Source organism: Pseudophryne corroboree, chromosome 6, assembly GCF_028390025.1.
Source record: "Pseudophryne corroboree isolate aPseCor3 chromosome 6, aPseCor3.hap2, whole genome shotgun sequence".
Lineage (NCBI taxonomy): Eukaryota > Metazoa > Chordata > Amphibia > Anura > Myobatrachidae > Pseudophryne > Pseudophryne corroboree.
Genome location: NC_086449.1, coordinates 447,418,954 through 447,432,461, shown reverse-complemented (window position 1 = coordinate 447,432,461; position 13,508 = coordinate 447,418,954).

Genomic DNA, 13,508 nt, shown 5'->3' with positions numbered 1-13,508 from the left:
GCCTATAATTTCCACCTGCTGTCTATTCCATTTGCACAACAGCATGTGAAATTGATTGTCAATCAGTGCTGCTTCCTAAGTGGACAGTTTGATTTCACAGAAGTGTGATTGACTTGGAGTTACATTGTGTTGTATAAGTGTTCCCTTTATTTTTTTGAGCAGTGTATATATATATATATATATATATATATATAAGGTGAAAGGCGATGAAGCAATTGGCGGCACTCAGGGTTTTATGTAAAAATCAAGTGTATTAAATTCACTCCATAAATTCCAACGTTTCGGGACACACAAGTCCCTTTGTCAAGGTGAGTAACAAGTGAAAAATAGAAAGAAACATACCTTTATACCAAACAAGAGAGACCCCCAGGTGTTGGTGCGTCCGGCGCCACCCGCTACTCCCGGCTGTTCCTGGCGTCTTCCGCTTGCGTCATCAAGCAGCGTCCGTCGGAGCCATGGAGACCGGTTGACGCCGGCGCTCCAAGTGACGTGCTATAGTAAACAAAACAAAAGAAAATTAAGTGCACACATCTTGAGGCTGACTGGGCTCCGTGACCGTGGCGGTCAGACCCCAGTGTAGCAGACCTGTAAAGTGTGAGGTCGTGCAGTAAAAAGAGTGCACCGCAGATACGAACGTTAAAATAAGAGAATAGTTGTCAGATTGTGCTAAGGGTATGTGTCAAGAGACACAACCGAGAGAATACAGTAGTATGGTGGCAGATATTAGATAGGTCACCATGGTGGGTGAGGAAGTGAAAAGTCGATGCCGACATAATGTGCACAGAAAACCGTCTCTTATAGTTGGGGTCCGTGAGCAGAGCCTATCATTAACAATGTGTGATAATAAAAACATGTGAAAAAATATAAAAAGTGCTAATAGCAGAAAAAAATTAAGAAATGTCCCAGGTACCAAGGGTGAAAGGTCAACGAGCAGGAATTGATGAAAATAGAACAGCACATCATTGGCTGGTAATTATGATTAATGTTCTTGTAATAAACAAGAGGAGTCCAAGGTGACACTTCTGCTAGAAGGGATAAGCATATTTCGATGATGGAGATCTCTGATCTTAGAGAGAATCTCTCTCAGTGTCCCCTCCGTCTTCTTATTAATGCAGGAGACACTTACCAGAAATTTATTTTTGTTTGACGGGCGCTTCTTTAAACAGAAGACCGGGTGTGCGAAGGGGAGCAACGTCTCCCCTTCTTTTGCTAACGTCTACATGTTCAAAGAAGAACAGACGGTTTTCTTCCAGGATCCAGTAACAGCCAGCCATATTCTTCTCTACACCCGATATATAGATGACCTGTTCCTTCTCTGGACAGGAACACAGGAAACCTTTGAACACCTGATGACCATGGCCAATGCACGAGACTCACCGATCAAATATACTTACCAAACCAGCAAGGAGAGGATCAATTACCTGGATGTCTGCGTGTCTATCATCGGCACCAAATTAACAACGGGACTATATGTCAAACCAACAGACCAAAATACCATCTTAAGGGCCAATAGCCACCACCCGAAGGGCCTCAATAGGGGACTTCCACGGTCTCAAATGATCCGAGTCTCCAGGATCACTAGTGATAGATCAACCCTAGAAGTTGAACTGGATAAATTAGTAGACAAATTCTTGCAACGGGGCTATGATCGGAAGCTATTACAACAGCACAAAAGTGAAGTACTCCAGCTACCCAGAAATAGTTTAATGAGGACCAAAACCAAATCTCAGGAAGAAATCATTCCGTTTGTGACTAGATACAATACCGCAAGCTCAGTCATCCCCCGAGCCTCAAGAGCGCTATGGCCCATTGTCGCAACCGACAAGTCCCTGCCTGTATTTAAAGACCGACGCCCCATGACCTGTTATACCAGGGGCCGCAACATTAAAGATATAGTTGTACAAACAGACGTCACAGGTTTTAAATTACACTCTGAACGACCCAAAGGGTTCCTTACCAGATCTACAGGTTGCTATAAGTGTCCGAAATGTACCACCTGTGGACACATGATGACGGGCTCCACATTCAAACACCCACACAACGATTTTACATTGAGGATACAACATGTGCTGACATGCACTTCTTCGTATATCATATATTTGATAATTTGTCCATGCAATCTGCACTACGTTGGTAAATCTATTCGGACAGCCAGGGAAAGGATGGCTCTTCACCGGTCAGCCATAAAACAGGCACTAACAGGGAAGCCCTCAGACCAACCAGTAGCGAGACACTTCGCGGAAAAAAGGCATTCTATCAATGACTTTAAGCACATCTTGATTGATCATGTGCCTAAAACTATGAGGGGCGGCGACAGGGAGAAGAAACTACTACGCATTGAGGCCAAATGGATCTTCAAACTCGACACCATCAGTCCAAGAGGTCTGAATGAATTGATGCCTTGGAATTTACTCCTGCATTAATAAGAAGACGGAGGGGACACTGAGAGAGATTCTCTCTAAGATCAGAGATCTCCATCATCGAAATATGCTTATCCCTTCTAGCAGAAGTGTCACCTTGGACTCCTCTTGTTTATTACAAGAACATTAATCATAATTACCAGCCAATGATGTGCTGTTCTATTTTCATCAATTCCTGCTCGTTGACCTTTCACCCTTGGTACCTGGGACATTTCTTAATTTTTTTCTGCTATTAGCACTTTTTATATTTTTTCACATGTTTTTATTATCACACATTGTTAATGATAGGCTCTGCTCACGGACCCCAACTATAAGAGACGGTTTTCTGTGCACATTATGTCGGCATCGACTTTTCACTTCCTCACCCACCATGGTGACCTATCTAATATCTGCCACCATACCACTGTATTCTCTCGGTTGTGTCTCTTGACACATACCCTTAGCACAATCTGACAACTATTCTCTTATTTTAACGTTCGTATCTGCGGTGCACTCTTTTTACTGCATGACCTCACACTTTACAGGTCTGCTACACTGGAGTCTGACCGTCACGGTCACGGAGCCCAGTCAGCCTCAAGATGTGTGCACTTAATTTTCTTTTGTTTTGTTTACTATAGCACGTCACTTGGAGCGCCGGCGTCACCCGGTCTCCATGGCTCCGACGGACGCTGCTTGATGACGCAAGCGGAAGACACCGGGAACAGCCGGGAGTAGCGGGCGGCACTGGACGCACCAACACCTGGGGGTCTCTCTTGTTTGGTATAAAGGTATGTTTCTTTCTATTTTTCACTTGTTACTCACCTTGACAAAGGGACTTGTGTGTCCCGAAACGTTGGAATTTATGGAGTGAATTTAATACACTTGATTTTGACATAAGACCCTGAGTGCCGCTGATTGCTTCATCGCCTTTCGCCTTATCCATTTATGCCAGAGGGCACCAGGGCACACCATTATACCCATTGTGGGAGTGCCGGTCCATGCTACAACTATATATATATATATATATATATATAAATATATGAATAAAAGTTCAGAATAGTCACCATTCAGAACAAGCACGGCACTCCAGGACTTAATGTAAAGGCATTTATATAACTACTTGATCAGAACATATATACATCACCAACTTGGTATGGCACTGGCAATATCACAATGCAGCATTTCGGGCCTCATAGGGTCCCTTCATCATGTTTCTGCAAGTGCTTACGGACAAACAGACATGTCAAGTGGTTATATTAACGCCTTTACATTAAGTCCTGGAGTGCCGTGCTTGTTCGGAATGGTGACTATTCTGAACTTTTATTCATGTGAAAACTTAGCAAAGGTACACAGGCGGATGACTTTGACTCTTTGAGTGCCGGATTTAAATCAGACTATATATATATATATATATATATATATATACTGTATATATATATATACTGTATATATATATATATATATATATATATATAGTGCTATCTCCAGTATAATAGAACTATATAGTAATAACCCCAGTATAATAGAAATATATTGTAATGCCCCCACATTAATAAAAATATATAGCAATGTCCCCAGTATAACAGGAGTATTTACTGTAGTAGTGCCCCTGGTATAATATAAATATATAGTAGTGTCCCACATTAAAATCTAAATATATAGCAATGTCCCATACTAATATAAAAATATAATAGTGTCCCACATTAAAATCTAAATATATAGTAATGTCCCATAATAATAGACATATATAGTAGTGTCCCACAGTGCAATAGAAATATATAGTAACGCCCCTTTAATAATAAAAATATATAGTATAGTGTCCACATTACAATAGAAATAAATAGCAATGCCCCATAAATATATAGTAGTGTCCACATTACAATAGAAATATATAGTAATGTCCCATAATGATAGAAATATATAGTAGTGTCCAAATTATATAAAAGAAAATAATTACTTTACACAGTGAAGCCAGAGACATGCCCAGCAGCCCAGCCTGTGAAGAATAAAAGTCACTCAGTCCCGATGTGTCGCTCGAGCCGAGTGAAGGGAAACAGTTGGGCACTGTGGGACAAGGCACCTAGCCCAGTCCCCAGGCTCCTCTCTTCACGCCAGCCGTGGCCGCCAGGAGAGGAAGCGTGATGTGATCTCATGACATCACTGTCTCGCTCCCTGTAGTCCTGATAAAGTGGGAGGTGCTGTCATGCTACTGAACACCATGGTCTTGTTGCTCGGCAGTGCATTATAATTGTGTTAATGGCAGTCACAGGTGCAAAGTGTGCAGTGGGTGGTACTGCGTCCCTGCTGCCAAATTCTTACGGGTACTTTGTACCCAAGCATACATGCATACTTGCACCACTGGCTACCCTACCAACATAGCTATTTTATGGAAGGGACCAGGAACTTCTGTAACACTAATAATCTTTATAAGCAGAACTGTACCTCTCCCAGTCATGATAAAAAAAACAATCCTTGTAGGACTTGCAAAGCTAGGAGCAAGTCAAAATCATTAGCTATAAAGGAGCAAATCTGCACCTTGGTTTAATTAGAGATGAGCGGGTTTGGTTCTCTGAACATAACATCCCAAGCCTGGATCCGAGTCCGGCTCTGGACTTCCCGCCAAATTCAGAAACCAGAACAAGGCAAAACGTCATCATCCCATTGTCAGTTTCTCACGGGTTTTGGATTCCATATAAGGAGCCGCGCGTCGCTGCAATTTTCACTCCGGCAATGGAGAGTGTAGTGAGATGACGTGTCTCCGTCCTCACTCAGTGTCTGTGTGGGAAAGTAGGGTGGTGATTCCAGTGCTGTCTTGTGCAGCTCAGTCCAGTACAGGGTCTTGTGCTGTATCAGTCCAGTCAGGGAAAGTAGGGTGGTGATTCCAGTGCTGTCTTGTGCAGCTCAGTCCAGTACAGGGTCTTGTGCTGTATCAGTCCAGTCAGGGAAAGTAGGGTGGTGATTCCAGTGCTGTCTTGTGCAGCTCAGCCCAGTACAGGGTCTTGTGCTGCATCAGTCCAGTCACAGTGGTGTGTCCTCTGCTGCCATATGTCCAGTGTAGCTGGATAAGTCCACTGCAGTGGTGCTGTGTTGTGTTGCATCAGTTCAGTGGTAGTGTCTTATGCTGCATCAGTCCAGTCACAGTGGTGGTGTCCTATGCTGCAATATGTCCAGTGCTGCTGTATAAGTACATTCCATTGCAGTGGTGCTGTTTTGTCCTGCATCAGTCCAGTGGTGGTGTCCCTGTGCTACTGTATAAGTCCACTGGTACTGCCGTATATGTTCAGTGATACTGCCGTATATATCCAGTGATACTGCCATATATGTCCAATGATACTGCCATATAAATCCAGTCCAGTGGTACTGCCATATATGTTCAGTGATACTGCCGTATATGTCCAGTGGTACTGCCATATAAATCCAGTGATACTGCCAAATACTGTATGTCCAGTGGTGCTGTAATATAATTCCAGTCCAGTGATACTGCCGTATATGTCCAGTGATACTGCCGTATATATGTCCAGTGGTACTGCCGTATAAATCCAGTGATACTGCTGTATATGTCCAGTGGTACTGCCATATAAATCCAGTGGTACTGCCATATAAATCGAGTCCAGTGATAATGCCGTATAAGTCCAGTGATACTGTCGTATACGTCCTGTGGTACTGCCGTATAAATCCAGTAATACTGCTGTATATGTCCAGTGGTACTGCCGTATAAATCCAGTCCAGTGATACTGCAGTGTATGTCCAGTAGTACTGCTGTATAAATCCAGTGGTACTGCCGTATATGTTCAGTGGTACTGCCGTATAAGTCCAGTGGTACTGCCGTATAAATCCAGTGATACTGCTGTATATGTTCAGTGCTACTGTCATATAATTCCAGTGATACTGCTGTATAAGTCCAGTGATACTGCCGTATATGTCCAGTGGTACTGTGGTATAAATCCAGTGATACTGCCGTATATGTCCAGTGGTACTGCCGTATAAAACCAGTGATACTGATATATATGTCCAGTGGTACTGCCATATAATTCCAGTGATACTGCTTTATAAGTCCAGTGATACTGACGAATATGTCAAGTGGTAATGCCGTATAAATCCAGTCCAGTGATACTGCCGTGTATGTCCAGTGGTACTACCATATAAATCCAGTCCAGTGATACTGCTGTATATGTCCAGTGGTAATGCTGTATAAATCCAGTGGTACTGCCGTAAATATCCAGTGGTACTGTTCTATAATTCCAGTTATACTGCCGTATAAGTCCAATGATACTGCCGTATATGTCCAGTGGTACTGCCATATAAATCCAGTCCAGTGATACTGCTGTATATATCCAGTGATACTGCCATATAATTCCAGTGATACTGCCGTATAAGTCCAGTGATACTGCTGTATAAGTCCAGGGGGACTGCCGTATATATCCAGTCCAATGATACTGCTGTATATGTACAGTGGTAATGCCGTATAAATCCAATGATACTGCCGTATATGTCCAGTGGTACTGCCGTGTAAATCCAGTCCAGTGATACTGCTGCATATGTCCAGTGGTAATGCTGTATAAATCAAGTGGTACTGCCGTATATATCAAGTGGTACTGTTCTATAATTCCAGTTATACTGCCGTATAAGTCCAGTGATACTGCCGTATATGTCCAGTGGTACTGCCATATAAATCCAGTCCAGTGATACTGCTGTATATATCCAGTGGTACTGCCATATAATTCCAGTGGTACTGCCGTATAAGTCCAGTGATACTGCTGTATAAGTTCAGGGGGACTGCCGTATATGTCCAGTGGTACTGCCGTATAAATCCAGTCCAGTGATACTGCTGTATATGTCCAGTGGTAATGCCGTATAAATCCAGTGATACTGCCGTATATGTCCAATGGTACTGCCATATACTGTAAATCCAGTGATACAGTTGTATATGTCCAGTGGTACTGCCATATACTGTAATTTCAGTGATACTGTCTTATAAGTCCAATGATACTGCCATATGTGTCCAGTGGTACTTCCTTATAAATTCAGTTCAGTGATAGTGCTATATATATCCAGTTGTACTGCCATATAAGTTCAGTGATATTGCCATATAAGTCCAGTGATACTGTCGTATATGTCCAAAGGTACTGCCATATAAAGCCAGTCCAGTGATACTGCTGTATATGTCCAGTGGTAATGCCGTATAAATCCAGTGATACTGCCGTATATGTCCAATGGTACTGCCATATACTGTAAATCCAGTGATACAGCTGTATATGTCCAGTGGTACTGCCATATAATTTCAGTGATACTGCCTTATAAGTCCAGTGATACTGCCATATATGTCCAGTGGTACTGCCTTATAAATTCAGTTCAGTGATACTGCCATATATATCCAGTTGTACTGCCATATAATTTCAGTGATATTGCCATATAAGTCCAGTGATACTGCCGTATATGTCCAGTGGTACTGCCGTATAAAGCCAGTCCAGTGATACTGCTGTATATGTCCAGTGGTAATACCGTATAAATCCAGTGATACTGCCGTATATGTGCAGAGGTACTGACATATAAATCCAGTGATACAGTTGTATATGTCCAGTGGTACTGCCATTTAATTTCAGTGATACTGCCTTATAAATTCAGTTCAGTGATACTGCCATATATAACCAGTTGCACTGCCATATAATTTCAGTGATATTGCCATATAAATCCAGTGATACTGCTGTATGTATCCAGTGGTACTGCCGTATAAATCCAGGGAAACTGCAGTATAAATCCAGTGATACTGCTGCATATGTCCAGTGGTACGCCCATATAATTGCAGTGATACTGTCATATATCTCCAGTGGTACTGCTGTATAAGTCGAGTGATACTGCCGCATAAGTCCAGTGATACTGCCACATAAGTCCAGTGATACTGCCGTATAAATCCAGTGATACTGCCGTATAAATCCAGTGGTACTGCCATATAAATCCAGTGCTACTACCGTATAAATCCATTGATACTGCCGTATAAGTCCAGTGATACTGCCTTATAAGTACAGTGATACTGCCGTATATATCCAGTGGTACTGCCGTATAAATCCAGTGATACCGCCATATAAATCCATTGATACTGCCGTATAAATCCAGTCCAGTGATACTGCTGTATACAGTATGTCCAGTGATACTGCCGTATGAATCCAGTGGTACTGCCGTATAAATCCAGTGGTTCTTCTGTATAAATCCAGTGATACTGCTGTAAAAGTCCAGTGGTACTGCCATAAGTTACCAGTGGTACTGCCGCATAAGTCCAATGTATCATTGGACTTTTGCGGCAGTATATGTCCAGTGATACTGCCATATATGTCCAGTGGTACTGCCACATATATGTCCAATGCTACTGCCATATATATCCAGTGGTACTGTCATATAAATCTAGTGATACTGCCGTATATGTCCAATTGTACTGCCATATAATTCCAGTGATACTGCCGTATAAGTCCAGTGATACTGCTGTATATGTCCAGTGCTACTGCCATATAATTCCAGTGATTCTGCAGTATAAATCCAGTGATACTGCACGGAAATATCCAGTGGTACTGCTGTAAAAATCCAGTCCAGTGATACTGCTGTATATGTCCAGTGGTAATGCTGTATGAATCCAGTGGTACTGCCATATAAATCCAGTGGTACTGCCGTATATGTCCAGTGATACTGCCGTATAAGTAGAGGTACTGCCGTATAAGTCCAGTCCAGTCGTGCTGCCATATAAGTTCAGTGGTGCTGTCCTGAGCTGAATATTATTTACTTCAAATAAAGGGGTTATTAATAATTTATCCAAATAATTTTTACAGGGTTTACCCTGTGTGGTGTAGAGGTACGCTCTTCTGTGCTGCATTTTGTTATATAACTCCATAAAAATAATGGAGAACAAAAATTTGGAAGATAAAATAGGGAAAGATTAAGAACCACTTCCTCCTACTGCTGCTGGCGCTGCTGTTGTTGCTGCTGGGAGTCGATCGTCATCCCAGAGGGGAAGTCGGAAGACCACTTGTACTACTTCAACTAAGCAAATGACTGTCCAACACTCCTTTGTGAGGAAGATGAAATATGACAGCAGTCATCCTGTTGCAAAGCAGATAACTGAGGCCTTGACAGCTATGTTGGTGTTAGACGTGCATCCGGTATCTGCCATTAGTGCAGTGGGACTGCAGGGCCAGGTGTTTGTGCCGCACACTTGTGTCACTTAGCCTAGTCATACAGCGACCTTGGTGCAACTTTTAGGCCTAAAAACAATATTGTGAGGTGTTCAGTGTTCAGAATAGACTGGAAATAAGTGGAAAGGAATGTTTTTGAGGTTAGTAATACCCCCAAATTCTGTGATTTTAGCTATTTTTATGTTTTTTTCAAAAATCATCCAGATCCAAAACCAAAACCCGAAATAGTGGTTTTGGCAAAACACGAGCGGGGATCCAGGTCCAAAACCAAAACACAAAACTCGAAAAGTACCCACCGCACATCTCTAGGTAAAACCATGCTGCACTACAAATGGAGAAGATTTAAAATGTGCACAGAGATTATCAGACCTTCTAATGTATGTGCAGAAGGAAACATAATTTCTCATTCCATTGCTATATGTGCATCAAATTACCTTCTATGTAAACATAAATCTCTTCATAGACAGGTTATACAAGGCACCTTGTTTCCTATTTCTGTTTTTTTTTTAACAAACCAGCATGTGAAATAGTTGAATCATTTATAAGCTGTAACGTGCAAAACGTCAGCACAAATGCTCTTTGTGGTTTAACAAGGAAATGCATGAAATTGCATAATGGACATCACCAGCTGATTAGAAAAATTGGAGATGCTACCTTGGTAATTGCAGATTAGATGTACCAGTCACTGTTGTATTTGTACGCCAGTGTCTGGTACTGAGTCCAGGGGGGCCCACTACACACGGACCCATCTCTTTAAAATTTACTCCACTGGAGTCCCATGCTGATGACAGCAGTGCTGCAGATGTCTCTGGGCAAATGGCGCTGCAACCATTTTCCCGGAGTAAAGTGCATGCATAGCAGAGAAATCACTGGGAAAATGTCCACCACACCATTTTCCTGGAGATCTGCACATGTGCATTAGAGTCTGAGCACTTCAGAGCTCAGATTTTACAGCGCTGCCGGAATAGAGGAGGGGGCCGGTTGGAGGAGGTTGGCTACAGGCCTCCTACTCTCTTAAAATGCCCCTGGTACCATAAAATCTAATTTTGCAATAACATATACAAATTAGTTTGCAAACAAGGACTGTGAGCACCCTGAAATGTGCTTGTCAGACAAGTAGATTCACTTGTGCTAATAAAGAACTACTGCAGTTCATAAATACTTCCTATTATGATGTTTCATCAAAGGGCTAAAGATGCCAGCAAGTAAATGTTTTTGGTTAGAAATACAATTATACGCCTTTCACACCACACAAATAACCCAGTATCGACTCAGTATATTGCTGGGTCGACGCGGGTCGCTGTGCGGTGTGAAAGGGTTACTCCCGAATTCCTGTGTCACCTGACTCAGTAATTCAACCAGGAAATAAAGAAGGGTTATTCCCGGGCTATCACTGGGTCAGGTGCAGTGTGAACGGGTTTCCTGTGTCGATGCGACCCAGTACCCGTTCACAGTAAAGAGAGAGGCAGAGCAGAGATGAGTTAATCTCCTAGCACCGCCTCCGCACATGCCCCCGATGCCACCGCAGTCCCAGCCCCCAATGGCTACCTGACCTGGCAATATGCCAGTTAGGAAGCCAGTTCTAAGGGTCCAATACCTGGTTGCACCCAGGAAGGACCCATTTCCAATTCCCGAGTGCGACCCAGCATTAGAGATCTGAAAGCGGTATTAGTCTTGCTATGAAACAATTCAGAAGCCCCATTATCTCTATGCAAAATAAATACAATATTGGACACATACTGTATGCCCACTATAGTCTTATTATCCTTAACTCTCTCTCTTCTTAGTTTGGTACTTTCTGAAAAGTTTGTTAAAATAACTTTTCCCTATTATGTAATTTTAATTTCAAATAACAAAAAGAAACAAACACACTCATTAATTTTACACTTGTTTATTTTGCAACAATAATATTAATTGTAAATACTTTGTATTAGCCAGTGTTTTATTCAATTCCAAAGAAAATAAGTGCATATGCAGGATACAGAAATATGATCCCTTTAAAGCTAACTACTACCCACAGAAAATATATTACTAAAGCACCTGTCCAAGTAGCTGGATCCCGAGGGTTGCCACATGTCTCTAGCCTTTACAGGGCTACACCGGTCCTCTTACAATCCCTACTTATATGTGAGCCCGAGGACCAATCACATACCATAATCATTGGTCTATTTGCTCACAATCCACTTGCCACCATTTTAAAGATTTCTCAGTTCTAGATTATTAGAAAAGAATACAGGGCCTCTGTAGAGGGAGGGACATGTTAAACCTTTTTCAAAGGTGATCGTTTAGCTTAATGTTTCCTATAACTAGTGCTAGGGCAAGTACAGTGCATAATTTGCAATTAGGCTGATAAATTATTCTATAAATAGTAATGTATAGTTATATATCTGTGTCACCCCGGTCTGTCTACCCCTCCACTTAGAATGTAAGCTCTCACAAGTAGGGCCCTCTTCCCTCATGTGCTTATCCTTTTCTTACTTTAATAATCCTCAACTACACCAAATCACGCAGTTTTTTGGCCACCTGGAACTTTTCTCTGTTATTTACTGGTGTAGTTATGCTTAGTTACCCTGTACTTGTCCTATATTGTCTTCAACTGTAAGTCACTGTTTTCCTGTTTTGATTATGTGCATATGTACTCTGTAATTGGGCGCTGCGGAACCCTTGTGGCGCCATATAAATAGAGGATGCTAATAATAATAATATTACAAGTTGAGTATCCCTTATCCAAAATGTTTGGGACCAGACGTATTTTGGATGTCGGATTTTTCCGTATTTTGGAATGATTGCATACCATAATGAGATATCATGGTGATGAGACCCAAGTCTAAGCACAGAATGCATTTATGTTTAATATACACCTTATACACACAGCCTGAAGGTAATTTTAGCCAATATTTTTAATAACTTTGTGCATTACACAAGTTTGTGTACATTCACACAATTCATTTATGTTTCATATACACCTTATATACACAGCCTGAAGGTCATTTAACACAATATTTTTAATTTGTGTATTAATCAAAGTTTGTGTACATTGAGCCGTCAGAAAACACAGGTTTCATTATCTCAGTCTCACTGAAAAAATTCTGTATTTCGGAATATTCCTTATTTCGGAATATTTGGATATGGGATATTCAACCTGTACATATTATTATTTACATTCATAATAACAAGGTACAGTATATAAGTTTATACTGGCTTTTAGAAAGAAAGACCTTGCTCATTTATAGTTAAACCCATAATTATAATTTGATGCAAATAAATATACCTGTACCTCACCAAACAAGTAATTAATTCTAAATAATACCTGTATATGTGTTAACACTGCACATTAATGCATCTTCATTTAAAACAATAATTTATCACATGTGAAATATAACTGTTAGCGAATACTGGGGGTTATTCAGAGTTGTTAGCAAACCAAAAGAGCACACTAATGGGCAAAACCATGCTGTACTGCAAATGGGGCAGAAGTAACATGTGCCAAGAGATTTATATTTGGGTGGGGTGCAGTTGGTGGCTCCAGAGGTGGGGCTACAGTGCAACTGTCATCCCAAATTGACTCAGTAGCAGTTGGTGTTGCTCTCCTATTTGAATTTTGAACTGCCTGCAGTACAGCCTCTGGAGCCGCCACTGATGGGGTGTGTTTAAGTTGAAATCTAAACTGTAGTGGAAAAATAAAGCAGCCAGTATATACCCTGCACAGAAACAATATAACCCACCCAAATCTGAGGCCCAGATTTACCAAGCCTTATGGACTGATAAATTTGCATAGTGATAAAGGGGGTAATTCAGAGTTGATCGCAGCAGCAAATTTGTCAGCAGTTGGGCAAAACCATGTGCACTGTAGGTGTGGCAGATATAACATTTGCAGAAAGAGTTAGATTTGGGTGAGTTATATTGTTTATGTACAGGGTAAATATTG